Here is a 13,407-nt window from a genome sequence, read left to right as displayed (position 1 = left end):
CTCTCAGATAGTCTCTTTCAAAAGATTTATGCCATCTGATTAAATATTTCATTCCACTTACATAGTAACTTGTATCCAGGAAAGCAACGTTCACATTTTGAAACACCTGGCACTGTTTCACTGCAAATCTTACAGTAATTTTCTGTCTGCTGTGTTAAATAGAGTGATGAAATTCAAGCAGGAATGACATTGGAAACTTGGACTCTGTACTAGAAAGAAGTCACTTACAAAATCACTTTAGAACATTGGCTTTATTTTCACACACACACACATGCACACACAAAAAAAAACATAAAGCATGCATTATAATCTTTCTAGCTTCTAATTCATTAACTTTTTGTGGTTGTAGAGGAATCTATAGTTTTGTCATATTGTTAAAACTTCACTTGTATTGTTTAAGTGTTGGACATTTTCAGCCTTGTTTTTCTAATTAAACCCACTATGTTTTCACAAACATATGAAAAAGTAAAGAGAAGAGATATATAAATTTATTACAAAATATCACAAAATTTCTTATCCAATGTCATATGATGCTGAAATTCTATAATAACCTCTGTGCTTTTTGTAAATAATTCCCAATAATTTTTAGATCAAGATATTCCTATTTCCAGCATCCCCTAGACAAAACAAAATCTTTTGGATTCTCTTTAAAGGAAACAAAGTAGCAAATATTCTCCTAATTTAACAGAAATTTTTTGTTGATACTTGCTACCTTCTACAGGCATGCCTCAAAAATGTGGCAGGTTGGTTCCAAACCTCCATAAATATTGCAATAAAGTGAGTCACACAATTTTTTTGGTTTCTCAATGCATGTGAAAGTTATCTTTACACCATACTGCAGTCTATTAGGTATGCAATAGCATTTTGTCTTAAAAATGTACATATCTTACCTTGAAAATGGTTTAATGCTTTTTAAAAAAAAAAATGCAATGATCATCTGAGCCTTCAGCGATTCCTAATCTTTTTGCTGGTGGAAAGTCTTGTTTCAGTGCTGATGGCTGCTAATGGATCAGGGTAGTGGTTGTTGAAGGTTAGAATTGCTGTGGCGATTTCTTAAAATAAGACAATAATGAGGTTTGCTGTGTCCATTGACTCTTCCTTTCACAAAAGATTTATCTGTACCATACAATGCTGCTTGATAGCACTTTATCCACAGTAGAATTTCTTTCAGAATTGGGGTTAGTACTCTCAACTCTGCCACTGCTTTATCAGTCGGGTTTATGAAATATTCTAAAGCCTTTGTTGTCATTTCAACAATATTCACGGCATCTTCACCATGAGTAGATTCCATCTCAAAAAACCTACTTTATTTGCTCATCCACAGAAGCAACTCTTCTGGCATCTAGAATGGTGAATGCTTTCCAGAAGCTTTTCAATTTACTTTGCCCAGATCCATCAGAGGAATCGTTATCTAGGACAGATGTAGCCTAGCAAAATGCATTTCTTAAATAAGAAGACTTGAGAGCCAAAATTACTCCTTGGCCTGTGGGCTGCAGAACAGATGTGTTAGCAGGCATGAAAACAACATTAACCTTCTTGGACATCTTCATCAGAGCTGTTGGATGACCAAGTGTATTGTTAATAAGCAGTAGTATTTTGAAAGGAATCTTTTTGTGGAGCCAGTAGCTCTCAACAGTAGGCTTAAAATATTTAATAAAATATGCTGTAAACAAATGTGCTGATATCAGGCTTTCTTTTTCCATTTATAACACACAAGCAGAGTAGATTTATTATAATTCTTAAGGGCCATATGATTTTCAGAATAGCAAATGAGCATTGGTTCCAACTTAAAGTCACCAGCTGCATTATCCTGTAACAAGAGAGTCACCCTGTCCTTTGAAGCTTTGAAGCCAGGCACTGACTTCTCTCTAGCAGGGAAAGTCCCAGATGTCATCCTCTTCCAATATAAGGATGTTTATTTACATTGAAAATCTGTTGTTTAGTGTATCCACCTTCATCAATGATCTTAGCTAGATCTTCTGGATAACTTGCTGCAGCTTCTACCTAAGGACTTGCTGCTTCACCTTGTACTTGTATATTATGGAGACAGCTTCTTTCTTTAAATCTCATGAATCAAACTCTGCTAGTTTCAAATTTTTCTTCTGAAGATTTTTTACCTTTCTCTCAGCCTTTATAGAATCGAAGAGAGTTAAGGCTTTGCTCTGGATTAGACCCTGGCTAAAAGGAATGTTGCGACTTGTTTGATCTTCTATCTAGACCACCAAAGCTTTCTCTTTGTCAGCAATAAGACTGTTTTGCTTTCTTATCATTTGTGTGTTCACCGGAGTAGCACTTTTCATTTCCTTCTTGAACTTTTCCTTTGCATTCACAACTTGGCCATCAGTTTGGCTCAAGAGGCCTAGTTCTCAGCTTTTGACATGCCTTCCTCACTAAGCTTAATCATTCCTAGCTTTTGATTTAAAGTGAGAGACATGAGACTCTTCCTTTCATTTGAACACTTACAGACCACTGTAGGGTTATTAATGGGCCTAATTTCAATATTAGGTCAGGGAATAGGGAGACCCCAGGACAGAGAGGGAGTTGGGGGAAGAGCCAGTTGGCAAAACAATCAGAACCACCCAACATTTATTAATTAAGTTTTCCATCTTACATGGGCACAGTTCATTGCATCCTAAGACAATTATAATAGTAACATCAAAGACCAGTGATCACAGACCACCATAACAGATACAAGAATAATGAAAAAGTCTGAAATACTGTGAGAATTACCAAAATCTAACACAGAGACATGAAATGAGCACATGCTGCTGAAAAAATGGCACTGAGGGACTTGTTCAACACAGGGTTACCACAAACCTTAAATTTATAAAAATAAAATAAAACAATAATAATAAATAAAAACAGTATTTGCAAAGTGCAGTAAAGCAGGGGTCTCCAACCCCCAGGGACTGGTTCCCTCCCTGTTAGTAACCCAACCTCACAGCATGAGTGAACTGTGGGCAAATGAGCATTACCGCCCGAGCTCCATCTCCTGTCAGATCAGCTGTGACATTAGATTCTCATAGAAGCCCGAACCCTATTGCAAACCGCACATGCAAGGGATCCAGGTTGTGAGCTCCTTATGAGAATCTAATGCCTGATGATCATCCCCCACCAACTGTCCATTGAAAACAATTGTCATCCATGAAACCAGTCTCTGGTGCCGAAAAGGTTGGGGACCGCTGCAATAAAGTGAGGCACAAGTTGAGGAATAGCCGTATTTGTTTAAATTGCCATCCTCCTCAAGTCTAAGCAGTAAAAAATAATTTCTTTAAATACTGAACTTAACTGGATTGTAACTCTATCATAGTTTTCCATGTTCTGTTCGCTAAAATATCACTTTGGTACATGTCAGGCTTTTTCTTTTTTGCCTTTTATAGAAAATTACTTTAGTGAAGTATTATTGACATACAATTAACTGCATGTATTTAAAGGGTACATTTTGATGAGTTTTGACATATGGGCATATCTGTGAAACCACCACCAGTCAAAATGCCGAATGTTTCCATTCCCCCAAAAGTTATCTCATGCCCATTTAAAATCCATATCTTCTTCCAGTCCTGTCTGTAGCATCCACTGATCTAGTTTCCATTACTATAGTTTGCATTTTCCAGTTTATATAAATTGAATAATATTTTATGTGTTCTTTTTTGTCAGGCTTCTTTCCATTGGCATAATTATTTTCAGATCATCCGTGTTATAGTACATAGCAATAGGTCATTCTTTTTTACTTCCAAGTAGTATTTCACATTGTAGATATACCACAACTTCTGTAACCATTCACCTCTTACTGAACATTTGGGTTACTTCTAATTTTGGGATATTAAAAATAAAACTGCTATGAACATTTGTAAAGAAGGCTTTGGGTGAATCTATGTTTTCATTGCTCTTGGGTTACTACCTAGAAATGAAATGACTGGATCATAGGGTAGGGTATGTTTAACTTAAAAACAAGAAGTATTTTCTAAAGTGTCTATGCCATTTTGTATTCCCATCAGCCATGGTGGAGAGCCTTTGGGGCACTTCAAGCTTTCTGCCAGAGGCTTTGTATGATATCCTAACTCCTTACCTCAAATCCCCACAACATCTCATGAAGCAGATGATATAAACCCATTTAACACATGAAAAATGGGTTATTTTTCTGTGGGTTAAAAATCCTGTTATTACACATTGGAGCTGAGATTCAAACCAGATCTATCTAAAGTCAAAGGCAGTCATTGATTTTTGTTTGGCTTATTTTTATTTTTGTTTTTGTTTTTGTTTTCTCAGTCTCCTCTCTTTCTGCCACCAACCCCACTAGTAAAACATGTGATCTCCTGTATCACAGGGAGATCAAACTCATTTGGATCTGGATATGGGAAAGACTTTAGCCAGAGAACCTGGGTTCATTAGTAACAATAAAGAAAAGAGATTAGTAGGAGAGACAGAGTAAGGAGAAAAATTAGCTCTGGCTCCCCTCAGTGTTCTGCAAGATACAGTATTATAATAATTAAATTAAAACTTACGAGTCCTAGTTCATAGTTCATAGCTTGTGGGAGTGCTACCTACAAGCCACTCATCCCCACTTGTCTCCTCTTATTTTATTTGATGCTAACCAATTTATTTCTAACTTAGGCAATAATGTATCTCTCATTTATCTTTTAAGTGTTTTTTAAAAACATTTACAGAATATTTTCATGTAATCAGGTGAACAGAAGGAAGCACAGAATTCATTCCACACAACCCAAGGTTACGTACATGTTATTAACTTATACTATCCCCATCCCCTAGCTTGGTACCTAACACGCAATAAATACTCTATAAATACTTTGTGATCAAAACTCAGGAAACCAAACAGGCCAACCGAATAGACACATGCCATGGAGATAAGTCAACAAGACCATTTCACAAAGCGATGTGAGAAACAGCTGAGGCAGGAAAACTGTCCTACATGCAGTAGGCAAATACACCAAACCACCCCAAAACTTAGTGACTTAAAGAAGAAACATTTATTTAGTTCACATTTCTGTGGATTGGCAATTTGTTTTTGGCTCATTCTTCTTGACTCGGTTGCGCTTACTCATGTGTCCGAAATCAGCTCAGTCATTGTCTGACAATTGGCTGACTGTAAGCTGGAGGACTGGGGATAAGTTGGCCATATGCCTTTTTATTTTATTTTGCTTTATTTTAAGTGCCTGGATACATGTGCAAGACATTTAGGTTTGTTACATAGGTAAACATGTACTATTGTGGTTTGCTGCACCTATCAACCCATTACCTGGTTATTAAACCCAGCATGCATAAGCTATTTATCCTGATAGTCTCCCTCCCCACACCCCGCCAACCCCATCAGGCCCCAGTGTGTGTTGTTTCCCTCCCTGTGTTCATGTGTTCACATTGTTCAGCTCCCAGTTATAAGTGAGAACATGTGGTGTTTTGTGTTCTGTTCCCACATCAATTTGCTGAGGATAATGGCTTTGGGCTCCATCCATTCTCCTGCAAAGGACATGATCTCCTTCCTCTTTATGGCTGCATAGTATTCCATGGTATATATATATATATGATTTTCTTTATCCAGTCTATCATTGGTGGGAATTTGTGTTGATTCTCTATCTTTGCTATTGTGAATAGTATTGCAATGAACATATGCATGCATGTATCTTTATAACAGAATGATTGATGTTCCTTTGGGTATATATCCAGTAATGGCATTGCTGGGTCAAATGGTATTTCTGGTTCTAGGTCTCTGAGGAATCACCACGTTGTCTTCCACAATGGTTGAACTAATTTGCATTCCCACCAACAGTGTAAAAGTGTTCCTGTTTCTCCACAGCCTCAATAGCATCTGTTGTTTCTTGCTTTTTAATAATCACTATTCTGATTGGTGTGAGATGATATCTCATTGTGGTGTTAATTTGCATTTCTCTAATGATCACTGATATTGAGCTTTTTTTCATATGCTTGTTAGTTGCATATATATCTTCTCTTGAGAAGTGTCTGTTCAAGTCCTCTGCCCACTTTTTAGTAGGGTTATTTGTTTTCTTCTTGTAAATTTGTTTAAGTTCCTTGTAGATTCCAGATATTAGACTTTGTCAGATTGATAGATTGCAAAAATTTTATCTCATTCTGTAGATTGTTTGCTCACTCTGATGATAGTTTCTTTTGCTGTGTAGAAGCTCTTTGGTTTAATTAGATCCCATTTGTCAATTTTTCCTTTTGTTGCAATTGCTTTTGATGTTTTCATCATGAAATCTTTGCCCGTGCCTATTTACTAAATCGTATTGCCTAGATTTTCTTCTAGGGTTTTTATATTTTTGGGCTTTACATTTAAGTCTTTAATCCATCATAAGTTAATTTTTGTACAAGGTGTAAGGAAAGGGTCCAGTTTCATTTTCTGCATATGGCTAGCCAGTTCTCTCAGTACAGTTTATTCAACACAGAATCCTTTCCCTATTGCTCGTTTTTGTCAGATTTGTCGAAAACCAGATGGTTGTAGATATGCAATCTTATTTCTGAGATCTCTATTCTGTTCCATTGGCCTATGTGTCTGTTTTTGTATCAGTTCCATGCTGTTTTGGTTACTGTAGTTTTGTTGTATAGTTTGAAGTCAGGTAGTGTGATGCCTCCAGTTTTGTCCTTTATTAAGATTGTCTTGGCTATGTGGGCTCTTTTTTGGTTCCATATGAATTTTAAAGTACTTTTCTCTAATTCTGTGAAGAACGTCAATGGTAGTTTAATGGGAATAGCATTGAATCAATAAATTACTTTGGGCAGTATGGCCATTTTCACAATATTGATTCTTCCTATCCATGAGCATGGAATGTTTGTTCATTTGTTTGTGTTCTCTCTTATTTCCCTGAGCAGTGGTTTGCAGTTCTCCTTGAAGAGGTCCTCCACATCCCTTGTTAGCTGTATTCCTAGGTATTTTACTCTCTTTGTAACAATCATAATGGGAATTCATTCATGATTTGGCTCTCTGCTTGTCTATTGTTGGTGTATAGAAAGCCTTGTGATTTTTGTATGTTGATTTTGTATCCTGAGACCACTGAATTTGTATATCAGCTTAAGAAGCTTTTGGGCTGAGATGAGGGGGTTTTCTAGATACAGGATCACGTCATCTGCAAACAGAGACAGTTTGACTTCCTCTCTTCCTATTTGAATATGCTTTATTTGTTTCTCTTGACTGACTTCCCTGGCCAGAACTTCCAATACTATGTTGAATAGGAGTGGTAAGAGAGGGCATCCTTGTCTTGTGCTGGTTAAAAGGAATGCTTCCAGCTTTTGCCCATTCAGTATGACATTGGCTGTCAGTTTGTCACAAAAGGTTCTTTTTATTTTGAGGTATGTTCCATCAATACCTAGTTTATTGAGAGCTTTCAACATGAAGGGATGTTGAATTTTAGCAAAGGCCTTTTCCTATGTCTATTGAGATAATCATGTGGTTATTGTTTATAAATCTGTTTATGTGATGAATTATGTTTATTGTTTTGCGTATATTGAACCAGCCTTGCATCCCAGGGATGAAGCTGACTTGATCATGGTGGATAAGCTTTTTTATGTGCTGCCACATTTGATTTGCCAGAATTTATTGAAGATTTTTGCATCGATGTTCATCAGGGATATTGGCCTGAAGTTTTTTGTTATTGTTGTTGTATCTCTACAAGGTTTTGGTATCAGGATGATGCTGGCCTCAAAAGATGAGTTGGGAAGGGTCCCTCCTTTTCAATTGTTTGGAATAGTTTCAGAAGAAATGGTACCAGTGCCTCTTCATACCTCTGGTAGAATTCAGCTGCAAATCTGTCTGGTCCTAGGCTTTTTTTCATTGGTAGGCTATTTACTATTGCCTCAATTTCATAAGCTGTTATTGGTCTATTCAGGGATTCAACTTCTTTCAGATTCAGTCTTGAGAGGCTGTATGTGTTCAGGAATTTATTTACTTCTTCTAGATTTTCTGTTTTATTTGCATAGATGTGTTTATAGTATTCTCTGATGGCTGTTTGTATTTCTGTGGGATCAAATTATATCCTCTTTATGATTTTTTGTGTTTATTTGATTCTTCTCTCTTTTCTCCTTTATGAGTTTAGCTAACAGTCTATCTATTTTATTAATTTTTTTTCAAAAAACAAGCTCCTGAATTAGCTGATTTTTAAGGGTTTTTCATATCTCTAACTACTTTAATTCTACTGTAATCTTGGTTGTTTCTTGTCTTCTGCTAGCTTTGGGGTTTGCTTGCCCTTGGTTTTCTAGTTCTATTAATTGTGGTGTTAGATCTGAGATCTTTCTAAGTTTTTTTTCTTTTTCTTTTTGAGACAGGGTCTCACTCTGTGGCCCAGGCTAGAATGCAATGATATGATCTTGGCTCACTGCAACCTCTGCCTCCCAGTTCAAGAGTTTCTCCTGCCTCCCTAGTAGCTGGGCATCCACCACTATGCCCAGCTAATTTTTGTATTTTTAGTAGAGGTGGGGTTTCACCATGTTGGACAGGCTGGTCTCGAACTCCTGACCTCAGGTGATCCACCTGCTTTGGCCTCCCAAAGTGCTGGGATTACAGGCATGAGCCACTGCACCTAGCCTTTTCTAGCTTTTTGATGTGGGCATTTAGTATTATAAATTTCCCTCTTAATACTGCTTTAACTGCATCCCAGAGATCCTGGTACTTTGTCTCTTTGTTCTGATTGGTTTCTAAGAACTTCTTGATTTCTGCCTTAATTTCATTATTCACCCAGGAGTCATTCAGGAACAAGTGGTTCAATTTACATGTAGCTGTGTGGTTTTTGTTTTTTGTGTTTTTGTTTTTTTTTTTCCAGACAGAGTCTTGCTTTGTCACCCAGGCTGAAAAGCAGTGGTGTGATCTCAGCTCATTGCAACCTCCATCCCCTCACTCAAGCAATTCTCATACCTCAGCCTCCTGAGTAGCTGGGACTACAGGAATATGCCAACATGCCTAGCTAATTTTTGTATTTTTAGTAGAGACAGGGTTTCATCATGTTGGCCAGGCTGGTCTTGAACTCCTGGCCTCAAGTGATTCACCCGCCTCAATCTCCCAAAGTGCTGGGATTACAGGCATGACCCACCACACCCGGCTTACATGTAGTTATGTGGCTCTGAGTGAGTTTCTTAAATCTTGAGCTCTAATCTGATTGTGCTGTGGTCTGAGAGACTGTTAGGATTTTGGTTCTCTTGCATTTGCTGAGGGGTGTTTTACTTCCAATTATGTGATTGATTGAGTTTAGGGTAATTGACATGTGGCACCAAGATTAGTGTATATTCTGTTGTTTTTGGGTGGGCAGTTCTGTAGATATTTATCAGTTCCACCTGATCCAGAGCTGAGTTCAAGTCCTGTGTATCCTTGTTAATTTTCTATCTCGATCATCCGTCTAATATTGACAGTGGGGTATTAAAGTCTCCCACTATTATTGTGTGGGCATCTAAGTCTCTATGTATGTCTCCAAGAACTTGTTTTATGAATCTGGGTGCTCCTGTATTGGGTGTCTATATATTTAGGATAGTTAGCTCTTCTTGTTGAGTTTAACTCTTTACCATTATGTAATGCCCTTCTTTGTCTTTTTTTTAAATCTCTGCTGGTTTAAAGTCTGTTTTGTTAGAAACTAGGACTGCAACCCCTGCTTTTTTCAGCTTTCCATTTGCTTGGTAAATTCTCCTCCACCCCTTTATTTTGAGCCTGTGTGTGTCTTTGCCCGTGAGATCAGTCCCTTCAATACAACACACCAATGAGTCTTGACTCTTTACCCAGCTTGTTATTCTGTGTTTTTTAATTGGGGCATTTAGCCCATTTACATTCAAGGTTAATGTTTTATGTGATCACGAGGTCAGGAGATTGAGACCATCCTGGCTAACACAGTTGAAACCCCGTCTTTACTAAAAATACAAAAAATCAGCCGGGAGTGGTGATGGGCGCCTGTAGTCCCAGCTACTCAGGAGGCTGAGGCAGGAGAATGGTGTGAACCTGGGAGGCGGAGCTTGCAGTGAGCCGAGATCGCACCACTGCTCTCCAGCCTGGGTCACAGGGTGAGACTCCGTCTCAAAAAAAAAAAAAAAAAAAAAAAAAAACCCAGAATTACAAAGAGATTATTCTCACTCAAGAGCATCAACAAGAATTTTTATTTTCTAGTTCCCAGTTCAGTGCATTTTCATTTGACATATTGTTGTGATTTAATTATTGCCAGAAGCTTAAGTTTAAACTCTGAAATTCCTCCATCCAAACTCTCTATAGATTCCTTTACAAATTTTTGCCCACTTTTAATATGATATAGGATTATTTTCATCATTCAACATGATCAAAATGTTGCTTGAAAAGTTAAGACAGAGCTTCAAATTCCCTATGCGCTTTGGCCACCCAGCGTCAAAACAGGGCAACTGCAGGCAGATGCTAACATTTTTACAGGCAAACATCATAGTACATGCTGTCGGTTTTATAGCAACAAAAATAAATCATGCCAGAGGTTCTGGAGTCTTTGAATGGTAAAAAGCATGTATATATTGAAGATATTCCCACTACAGAAAGAAGTGCATGAAAATGAGCAGCCAAATTTTTTAATGAAAGATTTTAGTAGCATTAGTGAAAAGGATGTACCAATTCCAAAATGCTAGAAACAATCGAAAGGAGTAAAAAAATAAGAAGAAGAATAGAGAAAATGAGATAGAACACAATTGCATGTGAGGAAATAGCCAAAATTAAGAGAAGGTATATTGTCTTTTCACACTTTTTTTCAATGTAGAAGTTAATTAGACAGGGTAATGAGACAACCCCCCCAAAAAAAACCCAGTGAAATTGCTAATATTGTGTTATTCAGAGAAATATCTAGCTGGAAAACTGAAAGGAAACCTATAGAAGTCAAGTTCTACCAAGTTGTAATGACAAATTCAAGTGAGCAGTATCAGCAAGAGATCTTCAGGACTAATGTTAGAACACTGTCATCCAAGTGGATTTACTACACATCTAATTGTACAGAGATAGCACTTGCCCTTTGTCGAGCACAATCTAAAAAAATAAAAATAACAATACCACCAAAGAAAGAAGTTATTAGCCCATTGATCCAATTACATGTATGACAAAGAGGAGTCAATTTCAGAGATGGGTACAGAGTATGTGCTTATTTAAAATTGAAAAAGTAGAAAAATGGGCCAGGCACGGTGGCTCACTCCTGTAATCCCAACACTTTGGGAGGCCAAGGCGGGTAGATCACAAGATCAGGAGATGGAGACCATCTTGGCTAACATGGTGAAACCCTATCTTTACTAAAAATACAAAAAATTAGCTGGGCATGGTGGCGCATGCCTGTAATCCCAGCTACTCAGGAGGCTGAAGCAGGAGAATTGCTTGAACCCGGAAGGTGGAGGTTGCAGTGAGGCGAGATTGCGCCACTGCACTCCAGCCTGGGTGACAGAGTGAGACTCCGTCTCAAAAAAAAAAAAAAAAAAAGGAAGAAAAATGGCCATAGAACTCTGCATATGATAAGAAAAGGATTTTTATTGTTAATATGTCTTCTTTCATAATCAGGGGTTGGGCTTGGGCTACCTGCATCAACCTCTATGGTGAAATCCTATCTTTTTAGGGTGTCTGCCCAAGCACAGAGCATGAATGTATAAGACTATAGATATAGATTAGACCAGTGGCTCTCAACATTTTTATCAGGTTCCATACATTGGATAGAAAGCACTCTCACATATGTACTTGAGTTATTCAAAATTCCTGACTCCTTTCCTGAAAGTTATTTCTCTTCCCTGAAAAAAGCATGATTAATGCAAGTCAGTCAATTAAAAAGAACAATTACAGTAACTATTCTACTTCACATTTCAAAGTAAATACTTCTCAGAAGTCAATACTCTGTGAATAGTAACTTTATTGTTAATGACCCACTTCACAACAAATTATCAACCAGTATGAAACCCGTAGTCAAGCAATAAATATTGTTAAAGGTCATAATTTAATTATCCTTTGTGATTCAAGATATACAGCAAATCAGGGAAAAGCAGGTAGAAAGAAATGTGGTGTATATTCACCATCAGCTAACAGAATTGAAAAGGAGGTTTCAAATAGTACTCAGCTTTCCTTTATTTCCAGAAGTTTGTATTCAAAATATCCCAGACCCAAAACCTTCCTGTCATTTTAATCATATTCAGCTATGGAAATTCGACAACCTCTCCAAGAATCCAACTATAAGGAGGTGTTTCATTGAGCCCTGTATTTCACACATAAGCCTGCTTCTTCAGGTTTTGCCCTTTAAGGGGTTTGGATAAGCACATTTTCATCTCTTTATGATCATGATTCATATTCCCCAGGGATACCCTCTAGGACTAACTCCTTTCTGCCACCATTACACACTTTTTGAGTTTGCAAACTATTATAGCTGAGCCTACCAAAGTCCTCTGACATCCATGAAGGAAAAGTCCCTCTCCTCCTCTGCCTGCTGAATAACCATTCTCTAAATATGTGTCCTCTTTTCTTAGCAGATAGAATTGCTTTCCTTTGAAATCCTGTTACAATAGTTGAGATTCTCATATGCTCTGGAAAAAAAAATGGTACTAATAAAAGTGAAACATTTGAAAACTCCTCTTTTTAATTCATTTGGCATTGTAAATTATCAAAGGTGTAAGCCATTTCTCAAGAGAAATAAATAAATTATAACTGTACTGATACAACAGGTTTCTTAATGATTGCATTAAAGAGAGCAAAAAACACACCTAACCACATGAATCCAAGAGATATAAATGTTAAGGTAAAAATTATTAACAGATTAAAACTTTTAGTATTAGAGTGCTTAAAGATGGCTGAAAATAAACCTAAATATATGATTGCTATCTGAAGTCTTTGCTTCATATGCTAGTTCTACAAAAAGTGCAATTACGAAATTATATAAAATAGAGGCCACAAATTTTGGATCATCTCTGAATCAATTCATACCCGGGAGCCACTATAAAAGCCTGTCTTTTCTTCTGGATTTACACCAGGCAGCTGCTAATATACCCCACTACCGTTCTTCCCTTCTTACTTGGGTAAGGGGCACAGTTAGAGAAGTAGTAAGAAGGATGAATGGAACCAGTGTTAAAGCCATGCTTCAGAATGCAGGTAAAAACAAAATCCCTAGGTGTACTCTGTTTATGGATAAGCTGCCTAGTTTTCAAGATAATTACCTGAACCATTTAGGTAAGTTCAATTTGTTAAATAATTATTAAAAGTATAAGTTGCGGCCGGGCACAGTGGCTCACACCTAAAATCCCAGCACTTTGGGAGGCTAAGGGGGGTGGATCATGAGGTCAAGAGATTGAGACCATCCTGGTCAATGTGGTGAAACCCCGTTTCTACTAAAAATACAAAAATTAGCTGGGCGTGGTGGCACATGCCTGTGGTCCCAGCTGCTCAGGAGGCTGAGACAGGAGAATGGCTTGAACCCGGGAGGTGGAGGT

Source organism: Trachypithecus francoisi, unplaced genomic scaffold (genome assembly GCF_009764315.1).
Source record: "Trachypithecus francoisi isolate TF-2019V2 unplaced genomic scaffold, Tfra_2.0 Lachesis_group11, whole genome shotgun sequence".
NCBI classification, from domain to species: Eukaryota; Metazoa; Chordata; class Mammalia; order Primates; family Cercopithecidae; genus Trachypithecus; species Trachypithecus francoisi.
This window is presented reverse-complemented; position numbering follows the sequence as displayed.